Source organism: Ischnura elegans, chromosome 9 (genome assembly GCF_921293095.1).
Source record: "Ischnura elegans chromosome 9, ioIscEleg1.1, whole genome shotgun sequence".
In the NCBI taxonomy this organism is placed as follows: domain Eukaryota; kingdom Metazoa; phylum Arthropoda; class Insecta; order Odonata; family Coenagrionidae; genus Ischnura; species Ischnura elegans.
The window spans coordinates 58733756-58748988 of record NC_060254.1 but is presented as its reverse complement, the minus strand read 5'-3'; the positions used below and the strand labels follow the sequence as shown (position 1 = coordinate 58748988).

Below are 15233 nucleotides of genomic sequence, written 5' to 3'. Positions count from 1 at the left end.
TGAGCGGTGGTAAAAGCACAAACTAGTGGTCGGCTATTGTGATATCCGTGCATTATGCAATATATGCCTTTTCGGGATTTTCCCCGAGTTTTCGTCAAACTGCGTTTCAGAGTTTTAAAAAAAAAATGCCTTCTCCCAAGACGGGAATCGGAAACCGTATGAATGGCGGACCTCCCCTCTGTGATCGTTGTATATGACCTCCGTTCCCTGAGCATATCTGTTATGCCCTTGCGTCGTTGGCTCGCCCAACTTCCCGCCTGCATTCGTCTTCCAAGTAGCGGGAAATGTGCTTTGCTCTGGACTGGCGGTTGGCCGATTCGGTCGTTCGAAAAAATGACGGTAGGTCAGTGTAGGGTAATATGCGTACGATTCTGTTCAAAGGCGGATATGCCGATCTGACCACAATGCGTTTCGGGAAGCGGCGATAAAGTTGGTCGTATTTGTCATTGTAATGTAGCGTATAAATTTATATCTTTTATATCCCAGTACTTATTCTTGACCAAGTTTTTACCCTTAGGATCGTTACTTTTCGTCTGAACCGCCCAGAATTTAGTTAAAATATTAACTGACGTAAATATTTTATTTTTGCCGTACAAGTTTCGTTTTAAGTTTTCTTGGATTTTACACTATTACTTATACCACTTATTTTCAAATTATTTTCAAAGTGAATTTAGTTTCGTTTTATACCATAATTACTGTGCCAAAAAAGTATCAGGTACATGTTACCATGCAAGCCACCTACTGAGGCGTTGGTTCGGGGGAACTCCTTGTAATAGACCTTTCTCATATTTTTTTCTAAATTCTTACTCATTCATTGAATTGAAATGTTTACCTTATGGTATTTATTCTGCATAATACAACAGGACAGTGCTTTCTCTAATTTACGGCTAAAAATTACTAGTCGGGTAATCGCAATCCTTTACAGCCTTGGAATACCTTGTCGTGAACTACCTTTGTCTGATTCCTACGTTGTGGACCTCGTTGGTTCAAATAGAAGCATGCATTACTTCTCACACGAACGTACTTAACTGGGGATCATTAGAAAGAAAGTGTTTTTGGACAAGATACGGGGTCATCCATTATAACCTCTAGTAATCAGTAAACCATCGAGGGAGATCATTGGCGAAAATCAACACCATTGTGATGAAATCGCTCAATTTTCATCGCTGTAGGGGAAGATTTTACGCTTCATCGTGGAAAATTCCATGAAATTTAGACTCTATTTACCCTCATACAAGTTATTCAAGCGTTATTATGTATCCCCACAGGTTAAGTAAAGACTTGAGTTTACTCAAAGTTGGATGCATATTTAAAAAAAGACCGCTCAGGATCTGCATTCGTTTACTCAACTTACCTCATCTCATACCGATGCATAGTTTCACCGTGCGGAAGAGAATTTCCTAGAAATTTATACATTTTTCATGAGGCGAGCATCATGAGGGAATATTCCGCTTGTTTGCAACTTCTAAAGATGGGGTTTTCTCTTGAAATTTGAACAAAAAATAAGTATTCTCCAGCATCATTCGCAGTTATTGTTTTTTTCAATGTGTAAGAATGCAAGTTCGAGATGTGAGTGTGGAAAAGAATGGAGAAGGTGAAGTGGACGGAGAGGAAGTGGAGCGAAGAAGTGCTGGACATGGTGGGTGGGGAGAGACATCTTTTAGATGAGGTACGGAGGAGACAGAAGGAGCGAGTACTCAGCGGGGAGGGGATGTTGAAAACAGTGTTAGAGGGTAGAATGTTTGGTGAACTAGGAGAGGTGGGAAGAGAATAGCATTTTTAGATGGGATGAAAGAGGTAAGCCTTATTCTGAATTGAAAAGGGAAGTTCTTGAAGATAGGCGATTTTTCCCAGAATGCCTCTCAAGTACTCCGCGGAAACCTACCTTAATCGTTAGAAAACTATAATAATAATAATAATAATAATAATAATAATAATAATAATCGCCAAGTACTTAGATAAACAAAAACAGCAGCTCATGGTCACCAGCTCTAGACTAAAGAGATACTTACAGAGCTACAAAAGAAGATCAGATAATAGCTCATTTCATAACAATGAAAAAATTTTTTATCAGAAATTAATTAAAGCAAATGAAAAAATTTTGGAGCACCCAAACATTGCTGACCTAGAATCCCATTGGGCGAGTATATGGGCTGACGATGCTGATCTAAGGATAGAAGGGGCAAGTTGGATTATAGAAGAGAGAAATAGGATGAAAGAAGTTGAAGAAATGGGTGCAATACAAATTACAGAAAATGATGTATCGGAGAGTGTAAGAAACACACAAAGTTGGAAAGCACCAGGGGCAGATAAAATCCAGAATTATTGGTATAAAAAATTCACATCCATCCACAAAAGTCTAGCGTTTGGTCTAAACGAGATCCTTAAAAACCCAGAATCCTCACCAAACTTCCTCACACAAGGAATAACATACCTAAAACCGAAATCCGATAATACAATGGACCCAAATAAATATAGACCAATTACATGTCTACCCACAATCTATAAAATACTATCATCAATTTTGGCAAAAAAGATTTACAAGCATATCGAGACACATGACATCTTGTCGGAGGAACAAAAGGGATGTAGAAAGAAATCACAAGGCTGTAAAGAGCAATTGATAATCGACAGTGTAATTATGAACACTGCGAAAAAGGCCAAGAGAAATCTATTGATAGCATACATAGACTACCAAAAGGCATACGATTCGGTTCCACATTATTGGCTAAAAGAAATCTTAAAAATTTACAAAATAGATATTTCAATTGTGGAGTTTCTAAACGCAGTAATGAGCAAGTGGCAAACTCAGTTGGTATTGAATACCTCTCAAGGTCAAATTCAAAGTAGTATTATCCGAATAAAAAAAGGAATATTTCAAGGGGATTCACTGAGCCCATTATGGTTCTGCCTAGCTGTCAACCCATTATCAAATATATTAAATTCAACAAAATATGGATTCAAATTAAAAATTGATAGAAATCAGACACATATGATTAATCATCTGTTCTACATGGATGATCTAAAGCTATATGCCCACAATCAGAAGGAGTTAAATTATATGTTGAAATTAACGGAGAGCTTTAGTAATGACATATGTATGAAGTTTGGAATAGATAAATGCAGAAAATTAGAAATTAATAAAGGGAGATACGTTAAAGGGCAAGATATTCTTTTAGATAGCGGAAAAATCGAAAACATGGAAGAACATGAAAAATATAAATATCTCGGCATACTGCAGAACACTCAAATCCCACAGAAAGAAATTAAGGAAAAAGTCACAAGAGAATATAAAAATAGGCTTCAACTTATACTTAAAACGCAGTTAAATAGCAGGAATACAACAAAAGCCATAAATACATTTGCTGTTCCAACTTTAACGTATACATTTGGTGTAATTCATTGGACTAATACGGATTTGGAAGACCTAGATAGATTGACAAGGAAAGCATTAACAAATTACAAATCACATCATCCAAATGCTGCTGTCGAAAGGTTATACATTAAAAGAAAAAATGGTGGTAGAGGTTTAATACGCATTAAGAGCCTACATTACAGAATTATAGATAAATTTCGAAATTACTTTTTCCAGAAAGGCGAGACGACTAACCTCTATAAGTCAGTCGTAAAAAATGATGATAAAGCAACACCACTCCAGCTTAATGTCAGAGACAAATCAATAGATGAAGAAAAAATAGAGGAGCTAGAAGACACATGGAGAAGCAAGCAAGTACATGGCATACATCACAAATTTCTTCATCAGGAATGCGTAGACACCTCACTATCAAATGCCTGGTTACAAAGAGGTGAGCTATATAAGGAAACGGAGGGGACAATGGTAGCCATTCAGGACAGAGTAATTGGTACGAAGAATTATAGGAAATATATAATCAAAGACGGAAGCGTATTAAATGACTTATGTCGCAAATGTAATGCAAAGAGTGAGACGATAGAACACATAATTAGCGAATGTACGAATCTAGTAGGTAATGAATACACCAAAAGACACAATAATGTATGCAAAATTATTTATTTAGAAATAGCGTATGTTACCGGATTAAAAGTGGATCATGAACCATATTACCTTTTCACCCCTGTTACATTGCTAGAAAATGAAAATTACAAATTATACTGGGACAACACAATTTACACAGACAAACCTCTCCAGCATAACAGACCGGACATAATCTGGATTAAAAAAAAAGAAAAGCAGACCTTTATAATTGAAATAGCAGTTCCGGCTGACCACAACCTTAAGAAGAAATACGAGGAAAAGAAACAAAAATATCAAGACCTCGCAAGGCAAATAAAAACTATCTGGAAACAGAACGTGGTCACCATCATCCCCATAGTAATATCATCAACAGGAATAATACATTCATCACTCAATTTTGGAATTGAACAATTAAAAATTAAAAGAAACACAATATATAACATTCAAAAATCTGTAGTACTGGATACATGTAGAACAGTTAGATTGTTTTTAAATGAATTGTAACTTGAGGCAGCGTCTTGGCAAGGCCCGACGCTGGCAGACCTCCAAGTAAATCTTGTGGAATAAAGAATAATAATAATACGTTTGCAAGAGTATCATATGGCGTTCACTCTATTAACCGGTTCCATCGCGTATCTTAGCTCTCTCTCCTCAGTCCCTTGATGACGGGACGGCAAAGCATCACGTGAATCAAGTTGGCAAGGAGGGACGAATGCGATAGCGTAAGAATATCAGTTCATTGACCCGGCGCAAACTCCGAACTGAGGCCGGAAGAAAACTGAATCGCGGGTGAGGCGGAAGGGTGGGCCGGGCTGACTCCCTTTGGGAGGGGAAGTAGGTGCGGGACCGCGAACGTAGAGAGAAATCCCCAAATTCCTTTTCATTCGCTGACACAAGATCCGTTCACGCTAATAGTTCGAAATATTTTTGCCACAGTTAAAGAGTGATCCTTGTCCACAAATGGGAATAAATCAGCCCTAAAAAGAGCCCTTCATCGAGTAGTATTATCGTTATCAAGAGTGTAATCGACAACGACTACACGCGGCCAACGTACGATGCAGAGAAGTAGCGCAGAAGCCAGAGAACTTTATGGTTGACCCTCGGTTGTGAGTTTGTGACGTCATCAACTTACCTCTGAAATGGTCGTCACTCTTCCGTTTCAAAGAGCTCTAGAAGCAGGCGATGGATCAAGGAAAGGAAAAAACCTATAAAAAAACTCGTAAAAATAATAATCTATCGACTAAGAATCTGCAAGACTTCAGGAGGCGGACAATTTAAGCATTTTTTGTCCTGTAAACTTAGGGATGCAACTCTTTAGTTACTGAGCTATGGCAACGCCAACATTTTGTTAGATGCACTTAGCAGTTACCATGAAAACATTGAGTAATGTAATGTACTATGATGGAAGGGATCTGAAACTTGTGCTGATACTTTTCAGATATTTTTCGTTCATTTTATGCTATTCACAAAGAGAATGGTAGCTTTTTTTGCTATGGACTCCGAATAATCCTAGACATTTGAACTACCGAGGCGGTTAGCTATAGCAATGGAAGCTTGTCAAAGAGATAAGGAACTGAAAAAGAATGGATTTACCGTAAATTTTGGGTTCACCGCATTTTTTATTCTTAATTGCCATTGTTTAATATTAACTTTGTGTAAATAGTTAGGCCATAGGTTGAGGAAAGCATCGCGGAAGCATTGAAACGCAGAAGTTCTTTAATCGAAGACATGAAATGCGTTTCCACGAAGTTTTGAAAAGATTATTATCGATATGTTGTCGAAAAGGCTCTTTTGTTATTCGGTTATTTTTACGATTTTGTATATACCAATTTGTGGAAATTTTACTCGCTCGATATCACTTGATGCAAACATTTTCATCCATAAACTCTACGGCTGGAGAGGAAAAATTATTTTAATGAAGAGTATTGAGAGTAAACACTTTTTTTATGCAAGAGACGCTCATTGCCATGTGGCACCTTTGTAAATATTGACAGACGGCTGAAGTTCTCATTAATTTTTTCAGCCGTTTCAATGAATCCAGAATTGGAACTGAGAATGCAATGAGTGATAGAAATCGCCTCATTATATGTGGGCTTGGGTGGGCTGGAATTGGTGATGAATCAACAGATTGGGAAAGAAAAGTTATGTGTACTTTGGCTATAGGTGTTGCAGCCACACAGTCCAGTTCATCAAATGAAAATACAATTGGTGAAAAGGTATTGATCAAAGTGATTGAATCCAGAGAGGGTCTTCGGTTGCCTACTAGAATCGAAGTCTCATTTCGGTGTTGCATGCTTTTAGTCTCCCGCATTGGTCGGGTAAATAGCCCGGACTTGTGTTAAATGGAATTGGTACAATCCCTGAGTGCCGATCTATCGTATCGAATCGCGATCGAGTCTGATGGGTAATGGAAATGAATCGTCCAATGGGTTAGTTCCGAGAGCGCTGGCTTAACGAGATGTCGACTGCACGCTGTATCGTCCCTCAACCTCGCGAGTAAATCTTCAAGAATGAATGGGCCACTCAGATATCTCATTTGTGTGGATTTTGGCAAATTAAAATTTAAAGCGGAATGCTATTTTGCAAACATTTTATCTGACATTTAGTTAAATCTAAAAACTCGCGATCGATGGGTTCATATGCTGATTATTTATTGAAATTATTAATTTATGTAGAATATTTTCCTCATGTATCATACTTGCCAAATCAGAAACTTGACGTAATCATGAGATTGAAGGACGACAAGTAGCTTTTCTTGGAATAACAGCTCGAGAGATTTAGTCACCATCTGTCTACATCTGCATAACACCCGGCGAGCCACCTCTAAGGTGTTTGGCAGGGGGTGATACACCACCAGCATGCAGTATGAAAATGGACTCCTACCCACACACGGTCCAAAAAACGTCACGCGTATTAACAAATTATACTATATTATGTCTGTTTGTGACCCAAATGCATAGTAGTAGTGCAGCATTTGCTAATCGTCTGCGAGTCACGTGGCTCAATATGACGTCACCATTGAGACTCTTGAGGTAATATCGAGGCTCCGATATCATTGGAGGGATCCCTGAAGCTACGGCTCTGACCGGACGGAAACAAAATGATCGTGTGATTTAGGCTAGCAAGTTACATCTGCATCTACGTAGTGGCGTTCAAGCCACCACCAGGGTGTGTGGCACGGGGTGATTCCACACAGGGCATGCAGCACTCATCCTAACCTTAATCATACACGCGCTCTCTTGCGGACATAGGCCAAGCAAACAGGACAACGACACACGGTCGGACTAGAAACTAGGAGAGGACATGAACCGTACCAATAAAACAATTGGCTAGTAATAGAAGACGAAAATTTAGCATAGTAGGTAAGTGATTCAGGAATGAGTTCTAAGATGGCAATAAATACAAGCTGATAACATTCCAACAACAATTATTGGTCGAAAAGTATAATTTATTTTCTTCGTAAATCATATAATGTACCCTTGGATATCCGTTCGTCTTTCTGATAGAGATTAGGCTAATACATCATTATTCTATCTAATATAAGTATACATAGACAATTACAGTAAGTTATTAACAATTCAGGCAGGGCCTATTTTGTCTAGTCCGAGTCGCGCTATCCCAGAGCTTAACTATCACAGGTTTAATGGTCCTTTATTGTACGCAAATATAGGTATCATGAGGTAATGTTAGTCATTTTCTGATTAATTTTTAAGTAAGAGGCTGGGCAACGTCTAAAATGTGCGACTCCAGGTTTACGACGCTGACAAATGGGAGAGGAAGGGGTAGGTAGGGTCAGAGGGCAAAAGGTGGCGGGATAGGCCGAGGTGGACCTTCCTTCTCCCCTCCCCTTTCACCCACCCACCTCGCGGTGTTTTCGGCGGGGGGAGGGTGTTAGGAGCGGAGTGGGGGGAGAGAACCGTAAAAAGCTTGAGGAGTGGGGATGGGCTGGGTGAGTACCGGGGACGGACGATAGGGGCGCTGCCGGTCAGCGACCTTCCCCCCCCCCCCCCAAAAAAAACTGTAATATTACTACAGTCCGACCCGCCCATGCGACCACCCATCCTGCGTTGTAAATAGCGTTACTTTGCCTTGAAAAGACTTACCCCTCCCCAAGTCTTCTGAAGCTTTCAATATCACGCGCATTACCCTGAAATATTTCTTGTTACCGCTTGTCGTGTTTGGAATAAGATGTCAACGGATGTTAAAAATTGCACACCTGTTAAAACATAAAATATTATGATTAAACTAAAATATTATGATTATTTTCTGATTCGGGAATAGCATAAGTTACACTTATTTTTTTTTAAATTTGTTCTCGTTATTATGATTTATTATTTGCTTTACCATTTTTTTATTCGTTAAGTTAATAATACCAGAGTTATAGTTATTTATATATTTTTCGATTATCTATCCATATCTAACCTCCCACTTGCATCCATCCCCTCCTAGTAACATCCCTAACAACTCTAATGTATTCGCCCCATCCTCTTGTCAAACTACTTAATCGATTTATCTTTCTCCCGCGACGGTTCGCTCGACCCCTCATGTTCCGTAATGCCTCCAAAAATGCAATTTGTCAGCCGTGATGCTTCGTGTCTAACTAGGATAATAAGCAGACAAGTGTTATTTATTTTCCTCGTAAATCATATTGTGCCTTAAAAAATTCTTTAGTATTTTTGCTTGAGATTAGCCTAATAGCTGATTTTTCTGTCGAATATAAGATGTGTAAATCATCATAAAATCAATCAGTTTCTCAACTCGGAGGATTATTTGAATAGGTTGATGGTGGAGTTTCTTCTGAGCTAGCCGCTAGCATATCAATACAATTATTCTCGCCTTGTGCACCTCTGTGCCTAGAGCACTTCTTCAGTCGGATTTGATCCCGATATCCTTCGAATACTAATCCTTCTATGTTTTAATTCTTCGTTGCTCAGCGTTATTACCACAGGGCGTCCTTGCCCCTCAAAAGATTCTAAATACGATTTTATAAAATTATTCTTTCGATTAAGGTAGGTTGGAGTATTCACGAAATAATCTAACGAACAGAAATATATTAGTTGCTCTCCTCGTTCGTAATACATGTGATTCCATAGAAATCCTTTCAAGAGGGATATTTTTCAACCAAAGTAGTGATCAGTCTGATGAAAAAAGGTTTTATATGATGTTGATGAATATTGTGGTCTTATATTGTTTCATAATGTTTTTATTTACCTCTCCTGGAATCGTTATATACATATATGGTGTTCCGTTCCAATTCCATCTTCCATTGGTCCACAATATGTGGTAGGTGTTTGCATTGCCTGTCAGATTAATTCAAGAATTCGTTCCTTCTTAGAGCAACAGATAGTCTTACTCAGTTTAGGCTGTACATCTTGCCTAAACTTTTCCTCTTTCCATCAAACGTTATTTTCCAGGCACCCGGACATATGCCGCTGGAAGGGTAGGTAGATCGTAGATGGGAATGTAGTTGGCTCACAGTTAGCGAAATGGTTATTTGGACGAAAGCGAGGAATTCCGGCTTGCGGTACCTACACTAGAGTGGACATATATCGAGCGGTCGCTATGGCTCTTTGCAAATTGCTTCAATGGACGTAGATGATATCAATTTCCGGGAATTGGACGTTGTAAAATTTTATGAGTAGACATGGTATTTGCCTCTTTAATGAAAAAATCGATGATGTGATTATACTTTTACGACCTATATTTACTACGCTGTAGTAAATTTATATTGACCATTCTAGGAAGAGTACGGTTTGAATGAAATAGGTTCTTCCCAACTTCTCATTGCATTTCTTCTAAATTTTCCTGTTTCCTCATATCCGAGGCGGTAATTCTATTAAAGCAGCAAATTATTTTCGCCCTGATAAGAAGAATTACTCAGACAGGAAACATGATAATAAATTAACATATTATTTATTCAATCGCGTTTCCTTTTTGACTTAATTCAAGAAATATATCGTAAAAAGAAGTTTTGAAATATTCTATGGCGATATTTTTAGCTGTACTATTCCTGAATGCGTTGTCGGCATAGTGGAAGGGAAAATGAACTTAATCGGTGATAAATACAAATAAAATAAGTGCAAAGAAGAGAAAAACTTGAGCAATCAGTTTTACGATACTATATACCTGTAGAACTCTCTGTCCCAGATTGTGGTAGTAAACGTTGAATAAATCAAATTCAAATGAGACTGACGGAAAAAATTTTGTAATTTTTTGTTATTTCAGATAAATTTATAGTTATTTTTCCATCACTTGCTGAGTTTCCTCAGATGTTGATGGTTGATTTTAATCTCACCTTTAAGTGGGCTTGCCCGCATCAATCTCAAAGTGATGGAGTTTAACGAAAATCGATATAAATGGAGCCATTACGTGACGACTACCAACCCACTTACACATTCTTGTTGTGTTTACATTGGTAGTGGCCTGAGATGAGAGAACCGCTCCACTTTCTCAACATATCAAGGGAATGTAAGTACTCCACGCATCGTCCGCTTAATGGAAGTATAATGTAAGCAAATGAGGAATTCTATACGCGTGTGATTTTGTTCTATATCTTGAAGGCTGTTTGCAGAACCTCTCAGTTGTATATACATGATATCCATGTAGGGCTGAAGTAAAATATAGGGTTCACCTTGAATATAAAAGGTAAAAGAGGATGAAAAGTCATAATATTAAGGAAAGGAAAGCGGTGGTGACGCTGAAAGAAGAAAAAATACCAATAAAAGTAACTAGGTCCAAGCGAGAAGTGGTGGAAAGGACATCCTGGATTAATAATGAAGATATGGACTTTTTTCACTAATTTGTTGAACAGTACTGTCTTGAGAATCACCCAACTGTCGAAACGCGTGGTGTATCACTCAATAAATTTGTGGAAAAATTACATGTCTTTGATATAAAGTCCAGAAATACTAATTCAAATAGGATACAAATGCATTGAATCAAAATTCAGTCATTCCGAAGTGATGGTTTCGGTTGGATCACAAAACTCATAACTTGGGTTGTATCAAAACTAAAAAAGTACTCACTTAAAAAGCACAAACATGCAATTCATCAAAATTCAGACTTATTCTGGAGCTAGCTCTGCCCTCACCTATGGAAACCAACTTTCCGGTTGGGTCAAAAAGAACTAAAAACTCGGCCTGGGTGGAAACTAAAAAAAATGCTTACTGAAAAATGATATACATGCAATTAATCGAAATCGTGACTTATTCTGGAGCGAGCTCTACCCTCACCTACCAACCTTCGGGTTGAATCGATGAGTGAGCATAACAGTCACACCCAAAAACAGCCAATGTAAAGTTGTAGATGCCCCTGCCTAGCTAGTTATGTACTCGCAGTCTCCGAGGCTGCTGAAAAAAAAGTGCCGGTGGGACCCGCTGCCTCTGCCGGGGTAATCCAGCCCAACCCTCCCCTCTCCACCGTAAGTTTACTCCGATGCAATATAACTACCACACCCCCTCCCACTCTCTCCCCCGCCCCAAAACCTCTCTGCCCCCACTCCATGTCTGAGTGCACTATTCCCCATACCACCGCCGGGATCAATATCCCACGCTCCCCACTCCAAGTCTCCCTGCTGACCCCTTCTACCTCCTCTACTATGACCACCTCCGCGGTTCAAAACCTCAAAAATCTGATGCTACTCCATCCTCCTCCTCCTACTCTGGACCCAACCCCCATCGTCTACGTCCGATATCCCAGCCGCACCTAGAGCCGCGGCTGGGCCCGCGTAAGTTCCCATATCCAGTGTCCAGCGTTGTACGAGCAGTGACGGATAGAGATGGGGGGCGCAGGGGGCGCGCGCGCCCCTCTTGCGGGCCGCCCGTATTGCCAAACATTGCAGAACATCAATTATAACTTTTTTATGTCATAAGATAGCATTGCGTTGTATAAGTGCGGTATAAATTTCATTAAAATATTGATTATTTTTAATTAGGATTTCAGTCAAACTTGATTTTTTTATTAGGATTTAAGTAATGGTAACTCGAGGTATCTTTTGCGCTCCCCCCTCGAGTTTTTTTCTGTATCCGCTACTGTATACGAGTCCATATACTAATGCAAGATATTTGATGGTTTTGAACTTTTCCACAATTTTAAAATATATTATGACCTAGGTTTGAATGTAAGCACATCATCTTCAAGGTGATTAATTACTGTGATGAATGCTACTACTGTGATGAAAGTTATTACATCTTCTTCAAGACGACGCGTTTTCTTGAATTCTTATAAAAATCTCTCTTCATTGTCGTATCTTTCATTTCTCGATCCGAACTCATTGCGTACGATTAATGTCGATACTTTTAAATTTTCTTGGCCTTAAAATTGTTTTTCCCAATACAAAGGCCATAAATTTCACCTCTTTTTTTAAATACTCTTCAATTGTAAACTTTTGTTGAGTGGGCACACTTGCACAGAAAAAAGCTATCAATATTTTAGTTTATGAAACTTTTATGAACGACTGTAATTCAACGACAATGATATTTAAGTATTTAATTGTAGTTTATGTATTTGTAAATATAATGACGGTAACTAACTCCATCGTATCGCCTAAGTTTCAGTTAATCGTTTCGCATACACGCTTTTAGGCCGTTTAGTGTACATTTAGGACTTTATTGGTGCATCACGATAATTCAGAACGCAAGGTATCAGATGCAGCTTCCATAAATTATTCATCAAGCACCCTCCCCCTTATTTATGCACGCAATTCGCTGCCGTCATTTTCATATCTCTTGTGGCCCACTAGGAATTATGCAGCAGAGGGCCTCTCATTTCAAGGCATGCTGACGAATGAATGCAACACTTCGCTCAACCTAAAATGGGCTTGCTATAGTGGGCTTCTCGATGGCTTACATCTCTTAATCCTCTAGATGGAATGTCATTATTATGAGACTTCAGAAATGTATTATTTTAATTGTGTATACATCATTGATCGACGATGGGAACACTTTCACTCTCCTTGCTACATTTTTAAAAATATTGTTTTTAAATATCCTAAGTTTTATTCAAGGTCTTATGATGATACTAATGTAAGCATACGAAAAACGTTGATTGCCACCAAAATAAAAATATCGTTTTTACGAATACTCGATAAGAAGTTATGTATATGATAAGAGTGATCATAAAATAAGCACAATACCTTAACTTGAATAATCTATTTAATTATTCGCTTAAGAATACTATAATGTGTATCAAATCACGTTAGTCCCGTGGTAAAATTGCCTCACTTGGGTCATAAATATTTTTAAATATTAGTTTTAAACTTTAAAAGTTAATATATATTATTTTTGCACCCAAATTTTGCTTATTATCATAAAGGTTGCGTAGAAAAATGTAAAATTTGTTTCGCAAAACATATATAAAGTATCTGTTTTGAGGTGATTCATTTGTGTCGGAATATCCGCAAGAAGTATAAGTAGGTACCAACTTTTTCTTCTGGGTATCACTAAAATAAGTTAGTTGACCGGAAGTGTAGCTTAAAAAACTGATTATCTATTCTTTGATGCTGTTTCTGAAATATCCTAACATTTCTAACGTAGAGATAATGTGTCATATGTAGCGTACATGAAGCGTAGTGCATGCTAGAGGAGGAAAGTTTTAATCTTCTGATGCATATTGGTGATGTTTCACCCCCTGCCGAACTCCTGTATAGGTGGCTTGTAGGTTTTACACGCAGACGTACGATACCGTTCATTCTTAATCTCGAGGTCGTCACTTGTTGTTGATCCACATATTTTCGCGTAATTTCCTCGGCATTTTCCCTCCCACTTCTATCTACCCAAACGCTCTTGTGTGGTATCGGCCGCGGCCTCTTATTTTGGCAATGTTTACTAATGGAATTTCTGGAGGCGGTGTCGGTGGCATTGCGGCAGCGGAAAACCTCAGGACTATCCCGCCCAGCACTTTAAGCGGCCGGCGGCGTCGTCGTCGTTCGCCTGCTCCGGAGTTCATTAACCCCGTCAAAACGATCCGTGGTCCGCGGAATCGACAGCGCGGAGTGAAGTCTCGCTCGAAATGGCATGAATTCGCTCTGAATCAAGTTTCGTTCCGATTTATAATGGCTATGAAATAATTGCTACTATATTGCTTTAACTATAGAGGCTCATAAGTTTAGGCATTCATACCAAAGATTTTGAGCATTATCAATTAAAAGTTTTTTCAAGCAAAATATTTTCGATTCATAATGGCGATGAAATAATTGCTACTGTGCTACTTCGACTATGGAGGATCATAGATTTAGGAATTCATACCAAAGATATTGAACATTATCAATTAAAAGTTTTTCTTGCAAAATATATTCGATTCATAATGGCGATGAAATAATTGCTACTATGCTACTTCAGCTATGAAGGCTCATGAATTTAGACATTCCACATTTTTGAAGATATAGACATTCGTACCAGATTTTAGTCAAAAATTTCCTCCAATAACCAAGGGTTCACCTCTTATATTTTTACTTCTGCCATTCCTTTAAGATATCCAAGGATTTTAGAAGTGCATTCCGCATCTGAAAGTTATGATTTCTTGAATAATATATATGCATTTTCGTAAGGGAATGAAATTTTCAAAGATTAAAGAAGGTTTTGATTAATTAAAAAAGAATGTCGCGGAAATTTTCACTTATTTATGGTACAAAATATGTTAATTTTGGTACCCAAGAAACCGACCGTTTATGACCGTTTACCTGTTTAAAAAAAAATTATTATCATGCTTTTCTCTACTACTTTTTAATCCCTCCCTTACACGAATCCAGTTTTATAATCAGTTTCTATTTGCTTGTGGATTGTTATAATTCCGATAGAGACGTGGAATCGGTCTATGGTATTCATGCATGATTAAAAATTGCGTTCCCACTGCGTTGCAACGAAATTTCAAGGGATATTTATGGAGGTGAGTAATATTTTTTAGCACATTCCATTCTTCCACCATCACTTGTCGAAGCATGCCGTCGAAATAAACCAAAAAAAAATTAAAAACTTGATTTTCGAGAGGAATATTTCCACGTTTGCCCTCCGACCTGACCCAATCTGTACCCGTCTACTTCTCCGCTCCGCTGATGTTTCCATCCAAGGTCATTGAACTCGAAGGAACGGGCTTTCGGAAGAAGGAATGGAGAGAGGGAGAAGGAAAAAAAAGAAAGGAGGAGAACGAAGCAGTTCTCATCTCTCTCGCCCGCGCGGAAAAAAAGAAGCATCGCGATCCGCTGTGGTGGTCAGAGATCCCCCCCTCAGTCAGTTCGGGTGGT

At 38.5% G+C, this 15233-nt stretch overlaps 1 protein-coding gene across 1 annotated transcript in view; it reads left to right on the top strand.

Moving 5' to 3' along the window:
* The window catches only part of LOC124165239 (probable nuclear hormone receptor HR3), a 203209-nt gene that overhangs the window by 142702 nt on the left and 45274 nt on the right, over positions 1-15233 (top strand). The gene's annotated exons all lie outside the window — the stretch shown is intronic.